Source organism: Bombina bombina, chromosome 8 (assembly GCF_027579735.1).
Source record: "Bombina bombina isolate aBomBom1 chromosome 8, aBomBom1.pri, whole genome shotgun sequence".
Lineage (NCBI taxonomy): Eukaryota > Metazoa > Chordata > Amphibia > Anura > Bombinatoridae > Bombina > Bombina bombina.
In genome coordinates this window covers 272,046,770-272,074,564 of record NC_069506.1, presented here as the reverse complement: position 1 = coordinate 272,074,564, position 27,795 = coordinate 272,046,770, and the positions used below count along the sequence as shown (strand labels likewise).

Below are 27,795 nucleotides of genomic sequence, written 5' to 3'. Positions count from 1 at the left end.
GCTCCCTCTGCCTGTGTCACACACACACACAAGATGTGCTCCCTCAGCCTGTGTCACACACACACACGAGATGTGCTCCCTCAGCCTGTGTCACACACACACACGAGATGTGCTCCCTCAGCCTGTGTCACACACACACACACACACGAGATGTGCTCTCTCAGCCTGTGTCACACACACACACGAGATGTGCTCCCTCAGCCTGTGTCACACACACACACGAGATGTGCTCCCTCAGCCTGTGTCACACACACACACGAGATGTGCTCCCTCTGCCTGTGTCACACACACACACACAAGATGTGCTCCCTCAGCCTGTGTCACACACACACACGAGATGTGCTCCCTCAGCCTGTGTCACACACACACACGAGATGTGCTCCCTCAGCCTGTATCACACACACACACACACACACGAGATGTGCTCCCTCAGCCTGTGTCACACACACACACGAGATGTGCTCCCTCAGCCTGTGTCACACACACACACGAGATGTGCTCCCTCTGCCTGTGTCACACACACACACAAGATGTGCTCCCTCAGCCTGTGTCACACACACACACGAGATGTGCTCCCTCAGCCTGTGTCACACACACACACGAGATGTGCTCCCTCAGCCTGTGTCACACACACACACGAGATGTGCTCCCTCAGCCTGTATCACACACACACACACACACGAGATGTGCTCCCTCAGCCTGTGTCACACACACACACACAAGATGTGCTCCCTCAGCCTGTGTCACACACACACAAGAGATGTGCTCCCTCAGCCTGTGTCACACACACACACGAGATGTGCTCCCTCTGCCTGTGTCACACACACACACGAGATGTGCTCCCTCTGCCTGTGTCACACACACACACACACACGAGATGTGCTCCCTCTACCTGTGTCACACACACACACACGAGATGTGCTCCCTCTGCCTGTGTCACACACACACACGAGATGTGCTCCCTCTGCCTGTGTCACACACACACACGAGATGTGCTCCCTCTGCCTGTGTCACACACACACACGAGATGTGCCCCCTCTGCCTGTGTCACACACACACACACACACGAGATGTGCTCCCTCAGCCTGTATCACACACACGAGATGTGCTCCCTCTGCCTGTGTCACACACACACACGAGATGTGCTCCCTCTGCCTGTGTCACACACACACACGAGATGTGCTCCCTCTGCCTGTGTCACACACACACACGAGATGTGCTCCCTCAGCCTGTATCACACACACGAGATGTGCTCCCTCTGCCTGTGTCACACACACGAGATGTGCTCCCTCTGCCTGTGTCACACACACACGAGATGTGCTCCCTCTGCCTGTGTCACACACACACACGAGATGTGCTCCCTCTGCCTGTGTCACACACACACGAGATGTGCTCCCTCAGCCTGTATCACACACACACACAAGATGTGCTCCCTCTGCCTGTGTCACACACACACACGAGATGTGCTCCCTCAGCCTGTATCACACACACACGAGATGTGCTCCCTCTGCCTGTGTCACACACACACACGAGATGTGCTCCCTCTGCCTGTGTCACACACACACACGAGATGTGCTCCCTCTGCCTGTGTCACACACACACGAGATGTGCTCCCTCTGCCTGTGTCACACACACGAGATGTGCTCCCTCTGCCTGTGTCACACACACACGAGATGTGCTCCCTCTGCCTGTGTCACACACACACACGAGATGTGCTCCCTCAGCCTGTGTCACACACACACGAGATGTGCTCCCTCTGCCTGTGTCACACACACACACACACACACACACATGAGATGTGCTCCCTCAGCCTGTGTCACACACACATACACACACGAGATGTGCTCCCTCAGCCTGTGTCACACACACACAAATACAACATTGAATGAAATAAGTAAAAAAGAAGCACATACCTGCTAAAGCTGTTTAAGAGGCTATGCAATACCATAATGCAGGAAGATTAGAGCCAAAATGCTATTCTGCACGAAGTAAAGCAAGATCCACGCCCAAAATCCTGCCTGTCTGCACTTCCTGGTCATACCCATATGATTCCCCTAAACGTGTATCACCTGTGATGTCACCAGGGGTCGGGGGTGGTTAAATTCCAAGAAAAAGAAACAAAGTAGTACTACAAAATTAAAAAAACACTATGCCCCCCACTTTAAAAAAAAATAAAAAAAAAATTCTCCCTTTTCCTGGCCCCCTTTTTTGTAGGGCCGCTTATTTACACCAGCCAGGAGATGCTTGAGATCAAGACCTATACCAGATACAGTCGCCTCCTTAATCCTATACAATCCAGCAGTATCTCTTTGGAGTGTGTTTTTATATTTACACCTAACTATGTGTCATACTAAACTAATTCTATTTAATTGTAGATGTATCATTTCTGTGGTTATCATACTCAGAGTAATATTGTTTCCTAAATCAGTTGGTTCACAAGTAACCATTGAATTAACCACTGTTAAATGCTATTATCTATATGTAATAAAACGAGATTCTCAAATTGTTGATAACTATGTAATGTACAACTACCACTTGTCGATATATGAGACTAAATTGTCATTTATGTAACAACTGAAAAGAGACAACTTTAATTGTTCATGTATATTACTTGCCATGTTATTCCATTGATGTTTATGTACCAAGAATCTCAATAAAAGATTATTTAAGAAAACAACAACAAAAAACCCTATGCTGCTCACTCAGCCTGTATTACTAAATGTGAACTTTAAAGGGCACAAACGTTAAGCTAAGCAGGGCTATGTAACAAAGTATCAGCATCCAACTATGCTAGAGAGCCACAGACTCAAAGTTAGGTAAATTTGAACAATGTGTCCGGGTTTCAGGGGGTCTGAAACCTGGGCACATGATTCGAAACCCGGAGGTGGCAACCCTACTGGGACAGAATGAACAACTGGGTGGGACACTGGGACAGCGCCTCCAAACAGGGATAATCCCAGTCAAACTGGGACTTCTGGTAAGCCTACCTAAGACTGTCACACACACAAGAGATGTGCTCCCTCAGACTGTCACACACACAAGAGATGTGCTCCCTCAGACTGTCACACACACACAAGAGATGTGCTCCCTCAGACTGTCACACACACACAAGAGATGTGCTCCCTCAGACTGTCACACACACAAGATGTGCTCCCTCAGACTGTCACACACACAAGATGTGCTCCCTCAGACTGTCACACACACAAGATGTGCTCCCTCAGACTGTCACACACACAAGATGTGCTCCCTCAGACTGTCACACACACAAGATGTGCTCCCTCAGACTGTCACACACACAAGATGTGCTCCCTCAGACTGTCACACACACAAGATGTGCTCCCTCAGACTGTCACATACACAAGATGTGCTCCCTCAGACTGTCACACACACAAGATGTGCTCCCTCAGACTGTCACACACACAAGATGTGCTCCCTCAGACTGTCACACACACAAGATGTGCTCCCTCAGACTGTCACATACACAAGATGTGCTCCCTCAGACTGTCACATACACAAGAGATGTGCTCCCTCAGACTGTCACATACACACACGAGATGTGCTCCCTCAGACTGTCACATACACACACGAGATGTGCTCCCTCAGACTGTCACATACACACACGAGATGTGCTCCCTCAGACTGTCACATACACAAGATGTGCTCCCTCAGACTGTCACATACACAAGATGTGCTCCCTCAGACTGTCACATACACAAGATGTGCTCCCTCAGACTGTCACATACACAAGAGATGTGCTCCCTCAGACTGTCACATACACACACGAGATGTGCTCCCTCAGACTGTCACATACACACACGAGATGTGCTCCCTCAGACTGTCACATACACACACGAGATGTGCTCCCTCAGACTGTCACATACACACACGAGATGTGCTCCCTCAGACTGTCACATACACACACGAGATGTGCTCCCTCAGACTGTCACATACACATGAGATGTGCTCCCTCAGACTGTTACATACACAAGAGATGTGCTCCCTCAGACTGTCACATACACACACACACAAGAGATGTGCTCTCTCAGACTGTCACATACACACACACAAGAGATGTGCTCCCTCAGACTGTCACATACACAAGATGTGCTCCCTCAGACTGTCACATACACAAGATATGTGCTCCCTCAGACTGTCACATACACACACACACAAGAGATGTGCTCCCTCAGACTGTCACATACACAAGAGATGTGTTCCCTCAGACTGTCACATACACAAGAGATGTGCTCCCTCAGACTGTCACATACACACACACAAGAGATGTGCTCCCTCAGACTGTCACATACACAAGAGATGTGCTCCCTCAGACTGTTACACACACAAGAGATGTGCTCCCTCAGACTGTCATATACACACAGACAAGAGATGTGCTCCCTCAGACTGTTACACACACAAGAGATGTGCTCCCTCAGACTGTCACATGCACAAGAGATGTGCTCCCTCAGACTGTCATATACACACAGACAAGAGATGTGCTCCCTCAGACTGTCACACACACAAGAGATGTGCTCTCTCAGACTGTCATATACACACAGACAAGAGATGTGCTCCCTCAGACTGTTATATACACACAGACAAGAGATGTGCTCCCTCAGACTGTCACATGCACAAGAGATGTGCTCCCTCAGACTGTCACATACACAAGAGATGTGCTCCCTCAGACTGTCATATACACACAGACAAGAGATGTGCTCCCTCAGACTGTCACATGCACAAGAGATGTGCTCCCTCAGACTGTCACATACACAAGAGATGTGCTCCCTCAGACTGTCACATGCACAAGAGATGTGCTCCCTCAGACTGTCACATGCACAAGAGATGTGCTCCCTCAGACTGTCACATGCACAAGAGATGTGCTCCCTCAGACTGTCACATGCACAAGAGATGTGCTCCCTCAGACTGTCACATGCACAAGAGATGTGCTCCCTCAGACTGTCACATGCACAAGAGATGTGCTCCCTCAGACTGTCACATGCACAAGAGATGTGCTCCCTCAGACTGTCACATGCACAAGAGATGTGCTCCCTCAGACTGTCACATGCACAAGAGATGTGCTCCCTCAGACTGTCACATGCACAAGAGATGTGCTCCCTCAGACTGTCACACACACACAAGAGATGTGCTCCCTCAGACTGTCACACACACACAAGAGATGTGCTCCCTCAGACTGTCACATGCACAAGAGATGTGCTCCCTCAGACTGTCACATACACAAGAGATGTGCTCCCTCAGACTGTCACATACACAAGAAATGTGCTCCTTCAGACTGTCACATACACAAGAGATGTGCTCCTTCAGACTGTCATATACACACAGACAAGAGATGTGCTCCCTCAGACTGTCACATACACAAGATAAGTGCTCCCTCAGACTGTCACATACACAAGAAATGTGCTCCTTCAGACTGTCACATACACAAGATGTGCTCCCTCAGACTGTCACATACACAAGAGATGTGCTCCCTCAGACTGTTACACACACAAGAGATGTGCTCCTTCAGACTGTCACACACACAAGAGATGTGCTCCTTCAGACTGTCACTGTTGCATACACAAGAGATGTGCTCCTTCAGACTGTCACTGTTGCATACACAAGAGATGTGCTCCTTCAGACTGTCACTGTTGCATACACAAGAGATGTGCTCCTTCAGACTGTCATATACACATAGACAAGAGATGTGCTCCCTCAGATTGTCACACACACAAGAAATGTGCTCCCTCAGACTGTCACTGTTGCATGCACAAGAGATGTGCTCCCTCAGACTGTCACTGTTGCATGCACAAGAGATGTGCTCCCTCAGACTGTCACTGTTGCATGCACAAGAGATGTGCTCCCTCAGACTGTCAATGTCACATAAACACACCTGAATAGGACTTCCTTAATCGGTCACTGTCATATACATACACAAGAGATATGCTCCCTCAGACTGTCACTGTTGCATACACAAGATAAGTGCTCCCTCAGACTGTCACATACACAAGAGAAGTGCTCCCTCAGACTGTCACATACACAAGAGATGTGCTCCCTCAGACTGTCACATACACACACGAGATGTGCTCCCTCAGACTGTCACATACACACACGAGATGTGCTCCCTCAGACTGTCACATACACACAAGAGATGTGCTCCCTCAGACTGTCACATACACACAAGAGATGTGCTCCCTCAGACTGTCACATACACACAAGATGTGCTCCCTCAGACTGTCACATACACACGAGATGTGCTCCCTCAGACTTTCACATACACACGAGATGTGCTCCCTCAGACTGTCACACACACACAAGATGTGCTCCCTCAGACTGTCACACACACAAGAGAAGTGCTCCCTCAGACTGTCACATACACAAGAGATGTGCTCCCTCAGATTGTCACATACACACACAAGAGATGTGCTCCCTCAGACTGTCACATACACACACGAGATGTGCTCCCTCAGACTGTCACTGTTTCATACACAAGATAAGTGCTCCCTCAGACTGTCACATACACAAGAGATGTGCTCCCTCAGATTGTCACATACACACACAAGAGATGTGCTCCCTCAGACTGTCACATACACACACGAGATGTGCTCCCTCAGACTGTCACTGTTTCATACACAAGATAAGTGCTCCCTCAGACTGTCACATACACAAGATAAGTGCTCCCTCAGACTGTCACATACACAAGAGATGTGCTCCCTCAGACTGTCACATACACAAGAGATGTGCTCCCTCAGACTGTCACATACACAAGAGATGTGCTCCCTCAGACTGTCACATACACAAGAGATGTGCTCCCTCAGACTGTCACTGTTTCATACACAAGATAAGTGCTCCCTCAGACTGTCACATACACACACAAGAGATGTGCTCCCTCAGACTGTCACACACACACAAGAGATGTGCTCCCTCAGACTGTCACACACACACAAGAGATGTGCTCCCTCAGACTGTCACATACACAAGAGATGTGCTCCCTCAGACTGTCACATACACAAGAGATGTGCTCCCTCAGACTGTCACATACACACGAGATGTGCTCCCTCAGACTGTCACATACACACGAGATGTGCTCCCTCAGACTGTCACATACACACGAGATGTGCTCCCTCAGACTCTCACATACACACGAGTTGTGCTCCCTCAGACTGTCACTGTTGCATACACAAGAGATGTGCTCCCTCAGACTGTCACATACACACGAGATGTTCTCCCTCAGACTGTCGCATACACACACAAGATGTGCTCCCTCAGACTGTCGCATACACACAGGAGATGTGCTCCCTCAGACTGTTGCATACACACAGGAGATGTGCTCCCTCAGACTGTTGCATACACACAGGAGATGTGCTCCCTCAGACTGTCACATACACACAAGAGATGTGCTCCCTCAGACTGTCACATACACACAAGAGATGTGCTCCCTCAGACTGTCACATACACACAAGAGATGTGCTCCCTCAGACTCTCACATACACACACGAGATGTGCTCCCTCAGACTCTCACATACACACACGAGATGTGCTCCCTCAGACTGTTGCATACACACAGGAGATGTGCTCCCTCAGACTGTTGCATACACACAGGAGATGTGCTCCCTCAGACTGTCACATACACACAAGAGATGTGCTCCCTCAGACTGTCACATACACACAAGAGATGTGCTCCCTCAGACTGTCACATACACACAAGAGATGTGCTCCCTCAGACTCTCACATACACACACGAGATGTGCTCCCTCAGACTCTCACATACACACGAGATGTGCTCCCTCAGACTGTCACATACACACAAGAGATGTGCTCCCTCAGACTGTCACATACACACAAGAGATGTGCTCCCTCAGACTGTCACATACACACAAGAGATGTGCTCCCTCAGACTGTCACATACACACACGAGATGTGCTCCCTCAGACTCTCACATACACACGAGATGTGCTCCCTCAGACTGTCACTGTCGCATACACAAGATGTGCTCCCTCAGACTGTCACTGTCACATACACACGAGATGTGCTCCCTCAGACTGTCACATACACACACGAGATGTGCTCCCTCAGACTGTCACATACACACACGAGATGTGCTCCCTCAGACTGTCACATACACACGAGATGTGCTCCCTCAGACTGTCACATACACACGAGATGTGCTCCCTCAGACTGTCACATACACAAGAGATGTGCTCCCTCAGACTGTCACATACACAAGAGATGTGCTCCCTCAGACTGTCACATACACACGAGATGTGCTCCCTCAGACTGTCACATACACACGAGATGTGCTCCCTCAGACTGTCACATACACACGAGATGTGCTCCCTCAGACTGTCACATACACACGAGATGTGCTCCCTCAGACTGTCACATACACACGAGATGTGCTCCCTCAGACTCTCACATACACACGAGTTGTGCTCCCTCAGACTGTCACTGTTGCATACACAAGAGATGTGCTCCCTCAGACTGTCACATACACACGAGATGTTCTCCCTCAGACTGTCGCATACACACACAAGATGTGCTCCCTCAGACTGTCGCATACACACAGGAGATGTGCTCCCTCAGACTGTTGCATACACACAGGAGATGTGCTCCCTCAGACTGTTGCATACACACAGGAGATGTGCTCCCTCTGACTATCACATACACACACAGAAGAGATGTGCTCCCTCAGACTGTCACATACACACACAAGATGTTCTCCCTCAGACTGTCGCATACACACACAAGATGTGCTCCCTCAGACTGTCGCATACACACAGGAGATGTGCTCCCTCAGACTGTCGCATACACACAGGAGATGTGCTCCCTCTGACTATCACATACACACACAGAAGAGATGTGCTCCCTCAGACTGTCACATACACACACACGAGATGTGCTCCTTCAGACTGTCACATACACACACACACAGAAGAGATGTGCTCCCTCAGACTGTCGCATACACACACGAGATGTGCTCCCTCAGACTGTCACTGTCACACACAAAATGTCTTTTCGCAACCGGTTAGTGTCACACACACATACACCGAAAATATGTGCTCTCAGCCTGACGGTGTCACACACACTTACACACGAGAGATGTGCTCCCTCAGACTTTCACTGTCACATAAACACACCTGAATGGGACTCTCTTAGTCTTAGTCTTACACACAAACATAGCTTAGTAGGACTCAGTCACTGTCACACACACACCTGTGTAAGACTCCTTCAGTCACTGTCACACACACACATACCTGTGTAAGACTCCTTCAGTCACTGTCACACACACACATACCTGTGTAAGACTCCTTCAGTCACTGTCACACACAAACATATCTGTGTAAGACTCCTTCAGTCACTGTAACACACAAACATACCTGAGTGGGACTCCTTCAGTCACTCACTGTCACACACACCTGTGTAAGACTCCTTCAGTCACTGTCACACACATACCTGTGTAAGACGACTCCTTCAGTCACTGTCACACACATACCTGTGTAAGACGACTCCTTCAGTCACTGTCACACACATACCTGTGTAAGACTCCTTCAGTCACTGTCACACACACATACCTGTGTAAGACTCCTTCAGTCACTGTCACACACATACCTGTGTAAGACTCCTTCAGTCACTGTCACACACACACATACCTGTGTAAGACTCCTTCAGTCACTGTCACACACAAACATACCTGTGTAAGACTCCTTCAGTCACTGTCACACACATACCTGTGTAAGACTCCTTCAGTCACTGTCACACACATACCTGTGTAAGACTCCTTCAGTCACTGTCACACACACATACCTGTGTAAGACTCCTTCAGTCACTGTCACACACATACCTGTGTAAGACTCCTTCAGTCACTGTCACACACACACATACCTGTGTAAGACTCCTTCAGTCACTGTCACACACAAACATACCTGTGTAAGACGACTCCTTCAGTCACTGTCACACACATACCTGTGTAAGACTCCTTCAGTCACTGTCACACACATACCTGTGTAAGACTCCTTCAGTCACTGTCACACACACATACCTGTGTAAGACGACTCCTTCAGTCACTGTCACACACATACCTGTGTAAGACTCCTTCAGTCACTGTCACACACAAACATACCTGTGTAAGACTCCTTCAGTCACTGTCACACACATACCTGTGTAAGACTCCTTCAGTCACTGTCACACACACATACCTGTGTAAGACGACTCCTTCAGTCACTGTCACACACATACCTGTGTAAGACTCCTTCAGTCACTGTCACACACATACCTGTGTAAGACTCCTTCAGTCACTGTCACACACACATACCTGTGTAAGACGACTCCTTCAGTCACTGTCACACACATACCTGTGTAAGACTCCTTCAGTCACTGTCACACACACACATATCTGTGTAAGACTCCTTCAGTCACTGTCACACACATACCTGTGTAAGACTCCTTCAGTCACTGTCACACACAAACATACCTGAGTGGGACTCCTTCAGTCACTCACTGTCACATACTCGGGAGATATGCTCTGTGAGTCTATCAGTATCGCATATGTGTGTTCTCTCTCAGACCTGCTCTGGGTGTGGATTTGGCTATTACAATACATTACAATCAGAGGCAAGTGAGCACACCCTGAGTTTAGGAAGAGCCGGTTCTTGCACAGGAGCAGGTGTTTATAATGATGCGAGCTTTTAACCACACCCACTGTCAGGAGAAAAACAAAATGAGCACCCACTGACATAGAAGTAAAATATGATAATTTAAAAGGTGTTAGAAAATAGAAAGGATGGACTAAAAACAGAATTGTTGTGCATGAGAAAAAAATACAGCAAGGGGAACATGTCATAAAGAGAATGAAGAAAGAACAAAATATATTAAAGTAGAAGGCACACAAGGATCAGAGAGAGTCACAGGACTGAAAAAATAAAAATGATCTTAAAGGGACAGTCTAAACCAGAATTTTTATTGTAAGCATCTTCTGACAGCCCCCTGATCACATAACTTTTTATTTATTATCTATTGACATGCATTTAATACTGTGTTGGGCTAAATCATAAATAACTCCACGGGCGTGAGCACAATGTTAGCTATATGGCCCACATGAACTAGCAGTCTCCTGTTGTGAAAAGCAAATACAATAGCATGTGATTAAGAGGCTGTCTATAGTGGCTAAGAAACAGGCAGACATTTAGAGGTTTAAATGTTATATTAATATAACCATGTTTGTTGTGCAAAGCTGGGGAATAGGTATTAAAGGCATTGACTATCTTTTTAAACAATAACAATTTTAGTGCTCACTGTCCCTTTAACTTTGTTAACCATGTAGGCATATCAAATGATTAAAAAAAAAATGCAAACTCATCATATCACCTTTGCACAATGGATTTACAGCAGTAATAGATACAGTGATAATTCAGTTGCTTATTTTTGTTGACCGCCTAGGTTTATGCATTATCTTTTGTGATAGGCGCGCAGGCCATGTTGCCATAGCAGCACCAAAAACATATAAATGAATATTTGCCATCTCACTCTGTGCATGGTCTAGCTTCTCTATGCTCTTTCCCTATCCCTAGTGCATGGTCTAGCTTCTCTATGCTCTCTCCCTATCCCCAGTGCATGGTCTAGCTTCTCTATGCTCTCTCCCTATCCCTAGTGCATGGTCTAGCTTCTCTATGCTCTCTCCCTATCCCTAAGTGCATGGTCTAGCTTCCCTATGCTCTCTCCCCTATACCTAGTACATGGTCTAGCTTCTCTATGCTCTCTCCCTATCCCCAGTGCATGGTCTAGCTTCTCTATGCTCTCTCCCTATCCCCAGTGCATGGTCTAGCTTCTCTATGCTCTCTCTTCTATACCCAGTGCATGGTCTAGCTTCTCTATGCTCTCTCCCCTATACCTAGTGCATGATCTAGCTTCTCTATGCTCTCTCCCTATACCTAGTGCATGGTCTAGCTTCTCTATGCTCTTTCCCTATCCCTAGTGCATGGTCTAGCTTCTCTATGCTCTTTCCCTATCCCTAGTGCATGGTCTAGCTTCTCTATGCTCTCTCCCTATCCCTAGTGCATGGTCTAGCTTCTCTATGCACTCTCCCCTATACCTAGTGCATGGTCTAGCTTCTCTATGCTCTCTCCCCTATACCTAGTGCATGGTCTAGCTTCTCTATGCTCTCTCCCTATTCCTAGTGCATGGTCTAGCTCCTCTATGCTCTCTCCTTATTCCTAGTGCATGGTCTAGCTTCTCTATGCTCTCTCCCCTATACCTAGTGCATGGTCTAGCTTCTCTATGCTCTCTCCCTATCCCTAGTGCATGGTCTAGCTTCTCTATGCTCTCTCCCTATCCCTAGTGCATGGTCTAGCTTCTCTATGCTCTCTCCCCTATACCTAGTGCATGGTCTAGCTTCTCTATGCTCTCTCCCCTATCCCTAGAGCATGGTCTAGCTTCTCTATGCTCTCTCCCCTATCCCTAGTGCATGGTCTAGCTTCTCTATGCTCTCTCCCCTATCCCTAGTGCATGGTCTAGCTTCTCTATGCTCTCTCCCCTATACCTAGTGTATGGTCTAGCTTCTCTATGCTCTCTCCCCTATCCCTAGTGCATGGTCTAGCTTCTCTATGCTCTCTCCCCTATCCCTAGTGTATGGTCTAGCTTCTCTATGCTCTTTCCCTATCCCTAGTGCATGGTCTAGCTTCTCTATGCTCTTTCCCTATCCCCAGTGCATGGTCTAGCTTCTCTATGCTCTCTCCCCTATACCTAGTGCATGGTCTAGCTTCTCTATGCTCTCTCCCCTATCCCCAGTGCATGGTCTAGCTTCTCTATGCTCTCTCCCCTATCCCCAGTGCATGGTCTAGCTTCTCTATGCTCTTTCCCTATCCCTAGTGCATGGTCTAGCTTCTCTATGCTCTTTCCCTATCCCTAGTGCATGGTCTAGCTTCTCTATGCTCTTTCCCTATCCCTAGTGCATGGTCTAGCTTCTCTATGCTCTCTCCCTATCCCTAGTGCATGGTCTAGCTTCTCTATGCTCTCTCCCTATCCCTAGTGCATGGTCTAGCTTCTCTATGCTCTCTCCCCTATCCCTAGTGCATGGTCTAGCTTCTCTATGCTCTTTCCCTATCCCTAGTGCATGGTCTAGCTTCTCTATTCTCTCTCCCCTATCCCTAGTGCATGGTCTAGCGTCACTATGCTCTCTCCCTATCCCTAGTGCATGGTCTAGCTTCTCTATGCTCTTTCCCTATCCCTAGTGCATGGTCTAGCTTCTCTATGCTCTCTCCCCTATCCCTAGTGCATGGTCTAGCTTCTCTATGCTCTCTCTTCTATACCTAATGCATGGTCTAGCTTCTCTATGCTCTCTCCCTATACCCAGTGCATGGTCTAGCTTCTCTATGCTCTTTCCCTATCCCTAGTGCATGGTCTAGCTTCTCTATGCTCTTTCCCTATCCCTAGTGCATGGTCTAGCTTCTCTATGCTCTTTCCCTATCCCTAGTGCATGGTCTAGCTTCTCTATGCTCTCTCCCCTATACCTAGTGCATGGTCTAGCTTCTCTATGCTCTCTCCCTATCCCTAGTGCATGGTCTAGCTTCTCTATGCTCTCCCCCCTATCCGCAGTGCATGGTCTAGCTTCTCTATGCTCTCTCCCCTATCCCTAGTGCATGGTCTAGCTTCTCTATGCTCTTTCCCTATCCCTAGTGCATGGTCTAGCTTCTCTATGCTCTCCCCCTATCCCTAGTGCATGGTCTAGCTTCTCTATGCTCTCTCCCCTATCCCTAGTGCATAGTCTAGCTTCTCTATGCTCTTTCCCTATCCCTAGTGCATGGTCTAGCTTTTCTATGCTCTCTCCCTATCCCTAGTGTATTGTCTAGCTTCTCTGTGCTCTTTCCCTATCCCTAGTGCATGGTCTAGCTTCTCTATGCTCTTTCCCTATCCCTAGTGCATGGTCTAGCTTCTCTATGCTCTTTCCCTATCCCTAGTGCATGGTCTAGCTTTTCTATGCTCTCTCCCTATCCCTAGTGCACGGTCTAGCTTCTTTATGCTCTTTCCCTATCCCTAGTGCATGGTCTAGCTTCTCTATGCTCTCTCCCTATCCCTAGTGCACAGTCTAGCTTCTCTATGCTCTCTCCCTATCCCTAGTGCATGGTCTAGCTTCTCTATGCTCTCTCCCCTATACCTAGTGCATGGTCTAGCTTCTCTATGCTCTCTCCCCTATACCTAGTGCATGGTCTAGCTTCTCTATGCTCTTTCCCTATCCCTAGTGCATGGTCTAGCTTCTCTATGCTCTCTCCCCTATACCTAGTGCATGGTCTAGCTTCTCTATGCTCTCTCCCCAATAACTAGTGCATGGTCTAGCTTCTCTATGCTCTTTCCCTATCCCTAGTGCATGGTCTAGCTTTTCTATGCTCTCTCCCTATCCCTAGTGCATGGTCTAGCTTCTTTATGCTCTTTCCCTATCCCTAGTGCATGGTCTAGCTTCTCTATGCTCTCTCCCTATCCCTAGTGCACAGTCTAGCTTCTCTATGCTCTCTCCCTATCCCTAGTGCATGGTCTAGCTTCTCTATGCTCTCTCCCCTATACCTAGTGCATGGTCTAGCTTCTCTATGCTCTCTCCCCTATACCTAGTGCATGGTCTAGCTTCTCTATGCTCTTTCCCTATCCCTAGTGCATGGTCTAGCTTCTCTATGCTCTCTCCCCTATACCTAGTGCATGGTCTAGCTTCTCTATGCTCTCTCCCCTATAACTAGTGCATGGTCTAGCTTCTCTATGCTCTTTCCCTATCCCTAGTGCATGGTCTAGCTTCTCTATGCTCTCTCCCTATCCCTAGTGCATGGTCTAGCTTCTCTATGCTCTCTCCCTATCCCTAGTGCATGGTCTAGCTTCTCTATGCTCTCTCCCTATCCCTAGTGCATGGTCTAGCTTCTCTATGCTCTCTCCCTATCCCCAGTGCATGGTCTAGCTTCTCTATGCTCTTTCCCTATCCCTAGTGCATGGTCTAGCTTCTCTATGCTCTTTCCCTATCCCTAGTGCATGGTCTAGCTTCTCTATGCTCTCTCCCCTATCCCTAGTGCATGGTCTAGCTTCTCTATGCTCTCTCCCCTATCCCTAGTGCATGATCTAGCTTCTCTATGCTCTCTCCCTATCCCTAGTGCATTGTCTAGCTTCTCTAAGCTCTCTCCCTATCCCTACTGCATGGTCTAGCTTCTCATTGCTCTCTCTCTTATATACCCAGTGCATGGTCTAGCTTCTCTATGCTCTCTCCCTATCCCTAGTGCATGGTCTAGCTTCTCTATGCTCTCTCCCTATCCCTAGTGCATGGTCTAGCTTCTGTATGCTCTCTCCCTATCCCTAGTGCATGGTCTAGCTTCTCTATGCTCTTTCCCTATTCCTAGTGCATGGTCTAGCTTCTCTATGCTCTTTCCCTATCCCTAGTGCATGGTCTAGCTTCTCTATGCTCTCTCCCCTATCCCTAGTGCATGGTCTAGCTTCTCTATGCTCTCTCCCCTATCCCTAGTGCATAGTCTAGCTTCTCTATGCTCTCTCCCCTATCCCTAGTGCATGGTCTAGCTTCTCTATGCTCTCTCCCTATCCCTAGTGCATGGTCTAGCTTCTCTATGCTCTCTCCCTATCCCTAGTGCATGGTCTAGCTTCTCTATGCTCTCTCCCTATCCTTAGTGCATGGTCTAGCTTCTCTATGCTCTTTCCCTATCCCTAGTGCATGGTCTAGCTTCTCTATGCTCTCTCCCTATCCCTAGTGCATGGTCTAGATTCTCTATGCTCTCTCCCCTATACCTAGTGCATGGTCTAGCTTCTCTATGCTCTTTCCCTATCCCTAGTGCATGGTCTAGCTTCTCTATGCTCTTTCTCTATCCCTAGTGCATGGTCTAGCTTCTCTATGCTCTCTCCCTATCCCTAGTGCATGGTCTAGCTTCTCTATGCTCTCTCCCCTATACCTAGTGAATGGTTTAGCTTCTCTATGCTCTTTCCCTATCCCTAGTGCATGGTCTAGCTTCTCTATGCTCTCTCCCTATCCCTAGTGCATGGTCTAGCTTCTATATGCTCTCTTCCCTATACCTAGTGCATGGTCTAGCTTCTCTATGCTCTTTCCCTATCCCTAGTGCATGGTCTAGCTTCTCTATGCTCTCTCCCCTATCCCTAGTGCATGGTCTAGCTTCTCTATGCTCTCTCCCCTATACCTAGTGCATGGTCTAGCTTCTCTATGCTCTCTCCCCTATCCCTAGTGCATGGTCTAGCTTCTCTATGCTCTCTCCCCTATCCCTAGTGCATGGTCTAGTTTCTCTATGCTATCTCCCCTATCCCTAGTGCATGGTCTAGCTTCTCTATGCTCTCTCCCCTATCCCTAGTGCATGGTCTAGCTTCTCTATGCTCTCTCCCTATCCCTAGTGCATGGTCTAGCTTCTATATGCTCTCTACCCTATCCCCAGTGCATGGTCTAGCTTCTCTATGCTCTCTCCCTATCCCTAGTGCATGGTCTAGCTTCTATATGCTCTCTCCCCTATACCTAGTGCATGGTCTAGCTTCTCTATGCTCTCTCCCTATCCCTAGTGCATGGTCTAGCTTCTATATGCTCTCTCCCCTATCCCTAGTGCACGGTCTAGCTTCTCTATGATCTTTCCCTATCCCTAGTGCATGGTCTAGCTTTTCTATGCTCTCTCCCCTATACCCAGTGCATGGTCTAGCTTCTCTATGTTCTCTCTTCTATAACTGGTGCATGGTCTAGCTTCTCTATGCTCTCTCCCCTATCCCCAGTGCATGGTCTAGCTTATCTATGCTCTCTCCCCTATCCCCAGTGCATGGCCTAGCTTCTCTATGCTCTCTCTTCTATACCCAGTGCATGGTCTAGCTTCTCTATGCTTTCTCCCCTATCCCCAGTGCATGGTCTAGCTTTTCTATGTTCTCTCTTCTATAACTGGTGCATGGTCTAGCTTCTCTATGCTCTCTCCCCTATCCCCAGTGCATGGTCTAGCTTATCTATGCTCTCTCCCCTATCCCCAGTGCATGGTCTAGCTTCTCTATGCTCTTTCTTCTATCCCCAGTGCATGGTCTAGCTTCTCTATGATCTTTCTTCTATCCCCTGTGCATGGTCTAGCTTCTCTATGCTCTTTCTTCTATACCCAGTCTATGGTCTAGCTTCTCTATGCTCTTTCTTCTATCCCCAGTGCATGGTCTAGCTTCTCTTTGCTCTCTCCCCTATCCCCAGTGCATGGTCTAGCTTCCCTATGCTCTTTCTTCTATCACCAGTGCATGGTCTAGTTTCTCTATGCTCTTTCCCCTATACCCAGTGTATGGTCTATCTTCTCTATGCTCTCTCTTCTATACCCAGTGCATGGTCTAGCTTCTCTATGCTCTTTCTTCTATACCCAGTGCATGATCTAGCTTCTCTATGCTCTTTCTTCTATACCCACTGCATGGTCTAGCTTCTCTATGCTCTCTATCCTATTCCCAGTGCATGGTCTAGCTTTTCTATGCTCTTTCTGCTATACCCAGTGCATGGTCTAGCTTTTCTATGCTCTTTCTTCTATACCCAGTGCATGGTCTAGCTTCTCTATGCTCTCTCCCCTATCCCCAGTGCATGGTCTAGCTTCTCTATGCTCTTTGTTCTATCCCCAGTGCATGGTCTAGCTTCTCTATGCTCTTTGTTCTATCCCCAGTGCATGGCCTAGCTTCTCTATGCTCTCTCCCCTATCCCCAGTGCATGGTCTAGCTTCTCTATGCTCTTTCTTCTATACCCAGTGCATGGTCTAGCTTCTCTATGCTCTCTCCCCTATCCCCAGTGCATGGTCTAGCTTCTCTATGCTCTTTCTTCTATACCTAGTGCATGGTCTAGCTTCTCTATGCTCTCTCCCCTATCCCCAGTGCATGGTCTAGCTTCTCTATGCTCTCTCTTCTATACCCAGTGCCTGGTCTAGCTTCTATATGCTCTTTCTTCTATACCCAGTCTATGGTCTAGCTTCTCTATGCTCTCTCCCCTATCCCCAGTGCATGGTCTAGCTTCTCTATGCTCTCTCTTCTATACCCAGTGCATGGTCTAGCTTCTCTATGCTCTTTCTTCTATACCCAGTCTATGGTCTAGCTTCTCTATGCTCTCTCCCCTATCCCCAGTGCATGGTCTAGCTTCTTTATGCTCTCTCCCCTATTCCCAGTGCATGGTCTAGCTTCTCTATGCTCTCTCCCTATCCCTAGTGCATGGTCTAGCTTCTTTATGCTCTCTCCCCTATCCCCAGTGCATGGTCTAGCTTCTCTATGCTCTCTCTTCGATACCCAGTGCATGGTCTAGCTTCTCTATGCTCTCTACCCTATACCCAGTGCATGGTCTAGCTTCTCTATGCTCTCTCCCCTATACCCAGTGTATGGTCTAGCTTCTCTATGCTCTTTCTTCTATACCCAGTGCATGGTCTAGCTTCTCTATGCTCTTTCTTCTATACCCAGTGCATGGTCTAGCTTCTCTATGCTCTCTCCCCTATCCCTAGTGCATGGTCTAGCTTCTCTATGCTCTTTCTTCTATACCCAGTGCATGGTCTAGCTTCTCTATGCTCTCTCCCCTATCCCCAGTGCATGGTCTAGCTTCTCTATGCTCTCTCCCCTATCCCCAGTGCATGGTCTAGCTTCTCTGTGCTCTCTCCCCTATCCCCAGTGCATGGTTTAGCTTCTCTATGCTCTCTCTTCTATACCCAGTGCATGGTCTAGCTTCTCTATGCTCTTTCTTCTATACCCAGTGCATGGTCTAGCTTCTCTATGCTCTTTCTTCTATACCCAGTGCATGGTCTAGCTTCTCTATGCTCTCTCCCCTATCCCCCGTGCATGGTCTAGCTTCTCTGTGCTCTCTCCCCTATCCCCAGTGCATGGTCTAGCTTCTCTATGCTCTCTCCCCTATCCCCAGTGCATGGTCTAGCTTCTCTATGCTCTCTCTTCTATACCCAGTGCATGGTCTAGCTTCTCTATGCTCTCTCTTCTATACCCGGTGCATGGTCTAGCTTCTCTATGCTCTCTCCCCTGTCCCCAGTGCATGGTCTAGCTTCTCTATGCTCTCTCTTCTATACCCGGTGCATGGTCTAGCTTCTCTATGCTCTCTCTTTTATACCCAGTGCATGGTCTAGCTTCTCTATGCTCTCTCTTCTATACCCAGTGCATGGTCTAGCTTCTCTATGCTCTCTCCCCTATCCCCTGTGCATGGTCTAGCTTCTCTATGCTCTCTCTTCTATACCCAGTGCATGGTCTAGCTTATCTATGCTCTCTCCCCTATCCCCAGTGCATGGTCTAGCTTATCTATGCTCTCTCCCATATCCCCAGTGCATGGTCTAACTTCTATACCCAGTGCATGGTCTAGCTTCTTTATGCTCTTTCCCCTATCCCTAGTGTATGGTCTAGCTTCTCTATGCTCTCTCTTCTATACCCAGTGCATGGTCTAGCTTCTCTATGCTCTCTCTTCTATACCCAGTGCGTGGTCTAGCTTCTCTATGCTCTTTCCCCTATCCCTAGTGTATGGTCTAGCTTCTCTATGCTCTCTCCCCTATCCCTAGTGTATAGTCTAGCTTCTCTATGCTCTCTCTCTTATATACCCAGTGCATGGTCTAGTTTCTGTATGCTCTTTCCCCTATCCCTAGTGCATGGTCTAGCTTCTCTATGCTCTCTCCCTATCCCCAGTGCATGGTCTAGCTTCCCTATGCTCTCTCTTCTATACCCAGTGCGTGGTCTAGCTTCTCTATGCTCTCTTCCCTATCCCCAGTGCATGGTCTAGCTTATCTATGCTCTCTACCCTATACCCAGTGCATGGTCAGAGTCAGAATGTCAGTTGACATGATCAGGCAGTTTAAGGGCTTAATCAAGAAGTCAGGCAGGTGAGTGACCTAGTCAGGATGTCTGTGGGCATGGTTCAATAGTTTGGTGGCATAGCCGATGTCCCAGGCATGGTCAGACAATCAGTGGCACAGTCAATATGTCTGTTGTGGCCAATTTTCAATGGACCACTTTTGATGTCTGAGGGCATGATCTGGTAGTTCAGAATGCAGACAGGCTGTTTGTGGGAATGACCTGTTAGTTCAGGGTGTAGCCAGGATGTCTGTGGGCATTGTAGGGGCAATCAGTGGCACAGTTACTATGCCTGTGGGCATGGTCAGACAGTTTAGTGGCACAGTCAAGATGTCTGAGGGTATGATCTAGTAGTTCAGGGTTGTCAGTTATATTTAATTGAGATATATATATATATATATATATATATATCTCAACATATAATATAGGTAATACTTCAATATTATATGAAATGTTTAGACCATTGCTAAATGCAAATGCAAATTTTGTCAAGATTCTGAAGCTAGACTCAGAAATCAAACCTCCTTCTTTCTGACCAAATACACATCCCAAAACTACAAAGAGAACATTTGTTCCCCAACTAGAAAGTAGAAGCTTCAAAAGATTCTTTACCTCATCACTTAATGTGATTAGATCTTTTCAAACGAGATAACCTGTTACCTAGATAACAAGAACCCCTATGGACAGCAGATGCAGGTCTGGACTCATGTTTGAAGCTCAGGATTTTAAGGAAAGCAGTTCCTGCAACTCTTGAATACACAATCCTTGTCTGGAAAAGTGATAGCTCAAATGCCAGCATATGGAAGCTAAGTCTCATATGAAATGACTTGTGCATAAGTTCATATAGTTAAATTACTCAGATTGTATTAAAAATATCTTTATATAACTATATATATATATATATATATATATATATATATATATATATATATATTGGTCTGGGGGATATACTGTATGTTTATGCCTAATATACTATACTTATCTATATTAGATAAGTGTCTGCTGTATTGAGTGGGTCGCTGTATTGGTGAATTTAAAATGTTTGACTGTGTCATAATAAAACTAAATTGATTTTTCTTTGTTTCAGGAATTTGGTGTGAAAATTAGGTTTTAAAATAAATACATATTTAATAAGTAATCCTATTAATATATCATAGATAGGAGTCCATACTTTTAATTATTAAGAAATGTGCCATGATGGAGTGGAATATATATATATATATATATATATATATATATATATATATATATATATATAGTATGTAGCCGGTGGCCTAGCACTCCTTCCACACAAGTGTAACCATAGCCTGGGTGCAATCCTCTTATTCATGTATAGGATAGCTTTGTGGATGGAGGGCACTCACAGGACTTATTGAAAAAGTAAATATGCAACTTTTATTTTCAGAATCAGCTTCACATAAAAAAAGTGTCGACGTTTCGGCCCATTCAAGGTCCTTCTTCAAGACCATTTTTATCATCTTCAGTGTAAACAGCACATCATACTTCAACGTGCATCGCCGGGCTCCCAATGATCATCTCCGATTCCTTCATTGGGAACCCGGCGATGCACGTTGAATAAAATAAAAGTTGCATATTTACTTTTTCAATAAGTCCTGTGAGTGCCCTCCATCCACAAAGCTATTATATATATATATATATATATATATATATATATATATATATATATATTGAATAGTCAATGATTATAATGCTCATATATAGCTGTCATGATTTCATTGCTACAGAATTCTATTGCAGGTATGTATGGAATATAGAGATATGCTCAATAATGCAATGTAATACCAGGATATTAAATGCTTTGATTCTATGAAGAACAAATAATTAAGAATATAATTACTTATTAATATGGCTATATGATTAATCATATCAGACTGCTACTTACAGACAATATTACGATATAAAATAGTAGGAAATATATATCATATGTATATATATATATATATATATATTCTAAATATACCCATGTTTGGACTTGTAAATATTTGCTCAGTTAGATTAGATGGACCATGTATTGAACATATAGTTTATTAAAGCTAGGAAATTATGAGTGCATTAAATAGATATTTTATAAATATATATATATATATATATATATATATATATATATATATATATATATATATATATAATTGAGAAACACAATATTTTAATATACATGTCTCATTCCCATTCCTGTTGTTGTTCCCCCGATGGGCTAAAACCAGTACTACAGCCAAAAGTTTTGGCTATTAAGAGAGCTACATTTCAAGTAACCTATGAGAGGTGAGCTCTGGCTCAAAGAGTGTATCCAGATTCTATATGGAATTATTAGAGAATGAAGGAGAGGCTTATCGCTGATATAAGCTGCCACTATGCAAAAAAAGAAGACAGACTCACTTTGTGAAAGAGAGATACACACGTTTGGGACCTACTTTTCTCTGATTCTTGACTGGAAAACTATCTTTGGACAAGAGAGATACTCTTTGACCTGTACCCTTGCAATATAGTGATACCTTCGCGTATGACCATAAGAAATATCTTGAATATTGAACTCTGAAATATTGGTTACTGGTAATGTATTAAGCGTTTTGATGTTTTATTTTTTAATATTTTAAAGCAAAGATATTCTTTATTGCTGTGGTTTAATTGAAGCTGGTATTTAAAGAGGTACTTTATAGTTGCAACGCTAGTATTATATAGAACAGTGTATTTCATATATTAAATATACTAGCGCTAAGGCAATTATTATTGAGAAAAGGGTCAGGCATAAATATTTATTAATTTGTTGGAGCTACTGTGATATATTTTAAAAATTGCATTTATTATTGTTGTGAAATCTCTGGCTGCTGTTAATTAAGCATTGTAAGTTAGTAATCCATATGTTGGCATTGGGCTAGTGTTGCTGGCTAATTACAAATTGTCTTTTAAGTTTAATGTTAATATCTGGTGTTTAATTTATTTTGGGTTAAGGTTAATTTATAGCAATATTTCTTCCATTTACAGGATAATAGACAATATCTATTGAATAGTAATTAATGTAAATATATCTATGGCCTGCTTAATATTTTAAAGTTGTGTTGATCAATTGATAGATATAACTGGTCATAGGTGATGTTCAGTTGCTACATAAATATAATCAAAGTGTATATAAAGATTAACTGATCAGAATTTAGGAATATTATATATTGAGATTAAATATTATTTTTTAATAATAATTTTGTTGCCAAATGTATAGATATCTCAGTCAATAGTGTTTATTTTGGGGTACACTACAGAGATTTAGCATTTTACTGAAGTGTATTGACAAGATTCTGCTATATTAATTGGAGATATTGCTGACAATAATTTTATACTGCTATTTATTATAAATATTCATAATTACAATACGTAACATGTTGGTGGCAATTGTGCTGATAAATACACCAACATTACTGGAGGACACTACTGAGACGTATCAACAGGGTGGAATCAGGCAGTTAGTGGTTATGATTGGGTAGTTCAGGGTGTAGTCAGGAGGTCTGTTGGCATGGTTGGGAAGTTCAGTGGCTTTTGTTTGTGTCTTAGTACTATGTGTGGCTATTTTGCACTTTCCATGCTGTAATTTAGTGATATATATATATACTTTTTCTTTTTCTATTTTGTATAATAAAGACTTTGTAAAAGAGTGCTGAATAATCTTGCTTTTTGTGGACCAGCATATTTGTCTTGTCCTACTCTTATTAATACATTAACAGTTCAGTGACACAGTTAGTTTTGATGTCTGTCATGGTCAGGTGATCAGTGGCACCATCTCTGGCCATGAATGAGTAGTTGAGGGAAGAGTCTGAATGTCTGTGGTCATGGTCGGGCAGTTCATGGGCAGAGTCAGCTGTTTCTGAGAAATAAATGGGTAAAGTGAAGCAGAGGAAGGGACAGTAGGACAGAGCTCCCAACTCTAAAATGCTGGGCTGATGGGATCTCTGGTGTTTAAAGGGAGACAATAGAAAGTAGAGAGAGCGAGGGGAAACACAGGCAGATGGAGTAGAAGAAGTGGGGAAAGTTAAAGGGACATAAAACAAGTTGGGATAGAGACAAAATATAATAATACGTACTTAACCCTTTCTTTTTAGTTTCTAAAGCTCTAACTCCCCCCACACATTTCCTTTTATGGCTGTATCTATATCTATTGTTGCTTTGGTAGAATACAAAAATGCATAGGGATTATCTGCTGGAGCATACCTAGAAGCTGTGAACTCAATTGAAATACAATGCTTGTGTCTAAACACTGATAAGGGTGGGTGGAGATTAGCTATGTAATTAATTTTGCTTATTTTTGAAAATTATTTTAAAATACTTGCCAGCAATTTTAAAACAATTTTTTTATGCAAACTATTTTAAAGGGACAGTATACTATATAAAAAAATTCCCTTAATATGTTTCTAATTACTTTTTTTTACCAGCTGCAGTGTATAAAATGTATGAGATTTGCTTGTTAAAGCATATTTATGTATATGAATTAGCTGATTTTGTGTTTTGAAGCCACAACCTAATAAAATGAGTTGAGCTTGTAGGTATAATCAGATCTCATTGCTGTATCAAATTGTGTAAATATACCTGCTTCTTTATCTTATATTTGTCCGTAAACCAATCACTAATACTTGTAGAGAACAATGAAAAACATTTTATTACCTTATCTCTTCTATACCCCACTAGGAGTGTAATTTCTTCTACTGGCTGTGTTAACACAGCTTGGCCTTGAGGCCAATATTTTTCAGGCTGGGTGGGGATACCACAGACTAAATAAACTATTTCAAATGCCAATATAAGGGTAATGGAAATACCATACCATACTAAACAATTTAATACACTCCAGCAGGTAAAGAGGATCATTGGGAACAAATTAAAGGGGAGACATTTTTTGAGTAAACTGTCCCTTTAATTAATTAGCCCTTTTAGGATATGCACAGATCTCAACCTGTTTTATGTCACTTTAAGGAGTGAGAGGAAAGGAAAGATCTAGAGAAAGAAGAACAATAAATAAATAGTGAAAATGTAAAACTGTGGGCAAAATAAATTAGAACAAAGTTTGGAAAAGGCAGGAAGCAAACAAGAAACAGTATGAACCTAACAGACGACAGCTCAGTTATGTGTGTAGAAGGAACAGAAATATTTTTAGCACTTTAACAAGCAAGGTTTCTGAAGATATACACAGCTGTGTGGAACGTTCTCTATATCACCGCTGCATTTCTGTGTCACCAACCTCCTGTTGCCCCAAATTGAGATGTAGGGGAAATGGGCTGCCAACAAGGCTGCACAAAACATACCAAAAAATAAATGTGTTCTTTTTCATTACAGCAAACACGAAACACAAACAAAGCTATCTCTATACAGATTCAGAAAATTAAAAAGCGTTAGTGAAGCATTTTGAAAATAACCAAAAAAGATAAATTTCCTGTACAAAACGCCTACGATGTAACTGAACGGTATAACTACAAATACAGAAATGTATATGTATATAACAGACACAATATGCGGATAGACAGACATACAGAGCTAGATAGATTGATAGATAGATGATAGATAAATAGACAGACACATAGATAGATAGATAGATAGATAGATAGATAGATAGATAGATAGATAGATAGATAGACAGACAGACAGACAGACAGACAGACAGACAGATAGATAGATAGATAGATAGACAGACAGACAGACAGACAGACAGACAGACAGACAGACAGACAGACAGACAGACAGACAGATAGATAGATAGATAGATAGATAGATAGATAGATAGATAGATAGACAGATGATAGATAAACAGACAGACAGAAAGATAGATAGCCTGATAGATAGAGAGATAGATAGACTGAGAGACAAACTGACAGATCGATAGATTATAGATAGATCGTTGTTAGACGCTGTGCTGGAATGAGTTGCACAGTTGCATCAGACATGATGTGTGTTATATTCATGCACTGCCCATTACCAGTTGTGTACTAGAGTCCGAATATTGCGTCCTTGTATGAGGTTACAGGGCAGCCCCACATCCCCCAAAGTCTCTGGTTGCTGAGCTGTTTCTACAAAGAACTTCCTGACAGCTTAGCCAAGTCCGTCCTCTGATAAACTAATGGTTCTCTACCAAGAAGGCGAGCCAAAAGTGAGGTGGGAGTGCAGTAAAACTGCAGAGGGCTGGCACATGTACAATTTTTATAGAGAGAGAGATGAAGGAGAAGTAGGTGCAGAAAAGACAGAGAGGTAGAATGAAAATGACAGTGAGAGAACAGAGGTTTAAAGATAAAAAGACAGTCAGACAACAGAGTTTAAAACTAAGAGGAAGAGAGAATAAGACAGGAAGGTAGAAAAAAAAGATTGAGTCATGTAAAGGAGTTAATAGAGCAAGTGTGTCCAACCTACCGTTTTAAATTAGCATCAAACAATAAAATCACAATTTTCATATTTAAAGGGACAGTTTACTCAAAATTTTTCTCCCCTTTAATTTGTTCCCAATGATCCACTTTACCTGCTAGAGTATATTAAATTGTTTTCAAGTAGTTCCATTACCCTTATATTTGCATTTGAAATAGTTTATTTAGCCTGTGGTATCCCCACCCATCTTGAAAGTTTTTGGCCTAAAGGCCAAGCTGTATTAACTCAGCCAGTAGAAGATATTACACTTCCAGTGGGTTATAGAAGAGATAAGGTAATAAAATGTTAATTTTCCATTGTTCTCTCCAAGTATTGGTGATTGGTTTATGGACAGATATGAGATAAAGAAGCAGTTATATGTACCCAATGTGATAAAGTAATGAGATCTGATTATACCTACAAGCTCAACCCATTTTATTAGGTTGTGGCTTCAAAACACAAAAGCAGCTAATTCATATACACAAATAAGCCTTAAAAAAAGCAAATCTCATACATTTTATACTCTGCAGCTGGTAAAAAAAGTAACTGGAAACACATTAAGAGAAAAACAATTTTATAGTATACTGTCTCTTTAAAACACAGGAAAATAAAACACTGGCAAAATAAATAATGAATACAGGGAGTGCAGAATTATTAGGCAAGTTGTATTTTTGAGGATTAATTTTATTATTGAACAACAACCATGTTCTCAATGAACCCAAAAAACTCATTAATATCAAAGCTGAATAGTTTTGGAAGTAGTTTTTAGTTTGTTTTTAGTTATAGCTATTTTAGGGGGATATCTGTGTGTGCAGGTGACTATTACTGTGCATAATTATTAGGCAACTTAACAAAAAACAAATATATACCCATTTCAATTATTTATTTTTACCAGTGAAACCAATATAACATCTCAACATTCACAAATATACATTTCTGACATTCAAAAACAAAACAAAAACAAATCAGTGACCAATATAGCCACCTTTCTTTGCAAGGACACTCAAAAGCCTGCCATCCATGGATTCTGTCAGTGTTTTGATCTGTTCACCATCAACATTGCGTGCAGCAGCAACCACAGCCTCCCAGACACTGTTCAGAGAGGTGTACTGTTTTCCCTCCTTGTAAATCTCACATTTGATGATGGACCACAGGTTCTCAATGGGGTTCAGATCAGGTGAACAAGGAGGCCATGTCATTAGATTTTCTTCTTTTATACCCTTTCTTGCCAGCCACGCTGTGGAGTACTTGGACGCGTGTGATGGAGCATTGTCCTGCATGAAAATCATGTTTTTCTTGAAGGATGCAGACTTCTTCCTGTACCACTGCTTGAAGAAGGTGTCTTCCAGAAACTGGCAGTAGGACTGGGAGTTGAGCTTGACTCCATCCTCAACCCGAAAAGGCCCCACAAGCTCATCTTTGATGATACCAGCCCAAACCAGTACTCCACCTCCACCTTGCTGGCGTCTGAGTCGGACTGGAGCTCTCTGCCCTTTACCAACCCAGCCACGGGCCCATCCATCTGGCCCATCAAGACTCACTCTCATTTCATCAGTCCATAAAACCTTAGAAAAATCAGTCTTGAGATATTTCTTGGCCCAGTCTTGACGT

General features: G+C 44.2%; 1 protein-coding gene across 1 annotated transcript in view; it reads right to left on the bottom strand.

Moving 5' to 3' along the window:
- NLRX1 (NLR family member X1) overlaps window positions 1-25,910 on the bottom strand; it is a 56,492-nt gene extending 30,582 nt beyond the window's left edge. The window contains exon 1 of the mRNA XM_053691355.1: window positions 25,766-25,910. The gene's annotated coding sequence lies outside the window, so the exon portion shown is untranslated. The remainder of the gene's footprint in view (window positions 1-25,765) is intronic.
- Window positions 25,911-27,795: the final 1,885 nt, after the last annotated feature.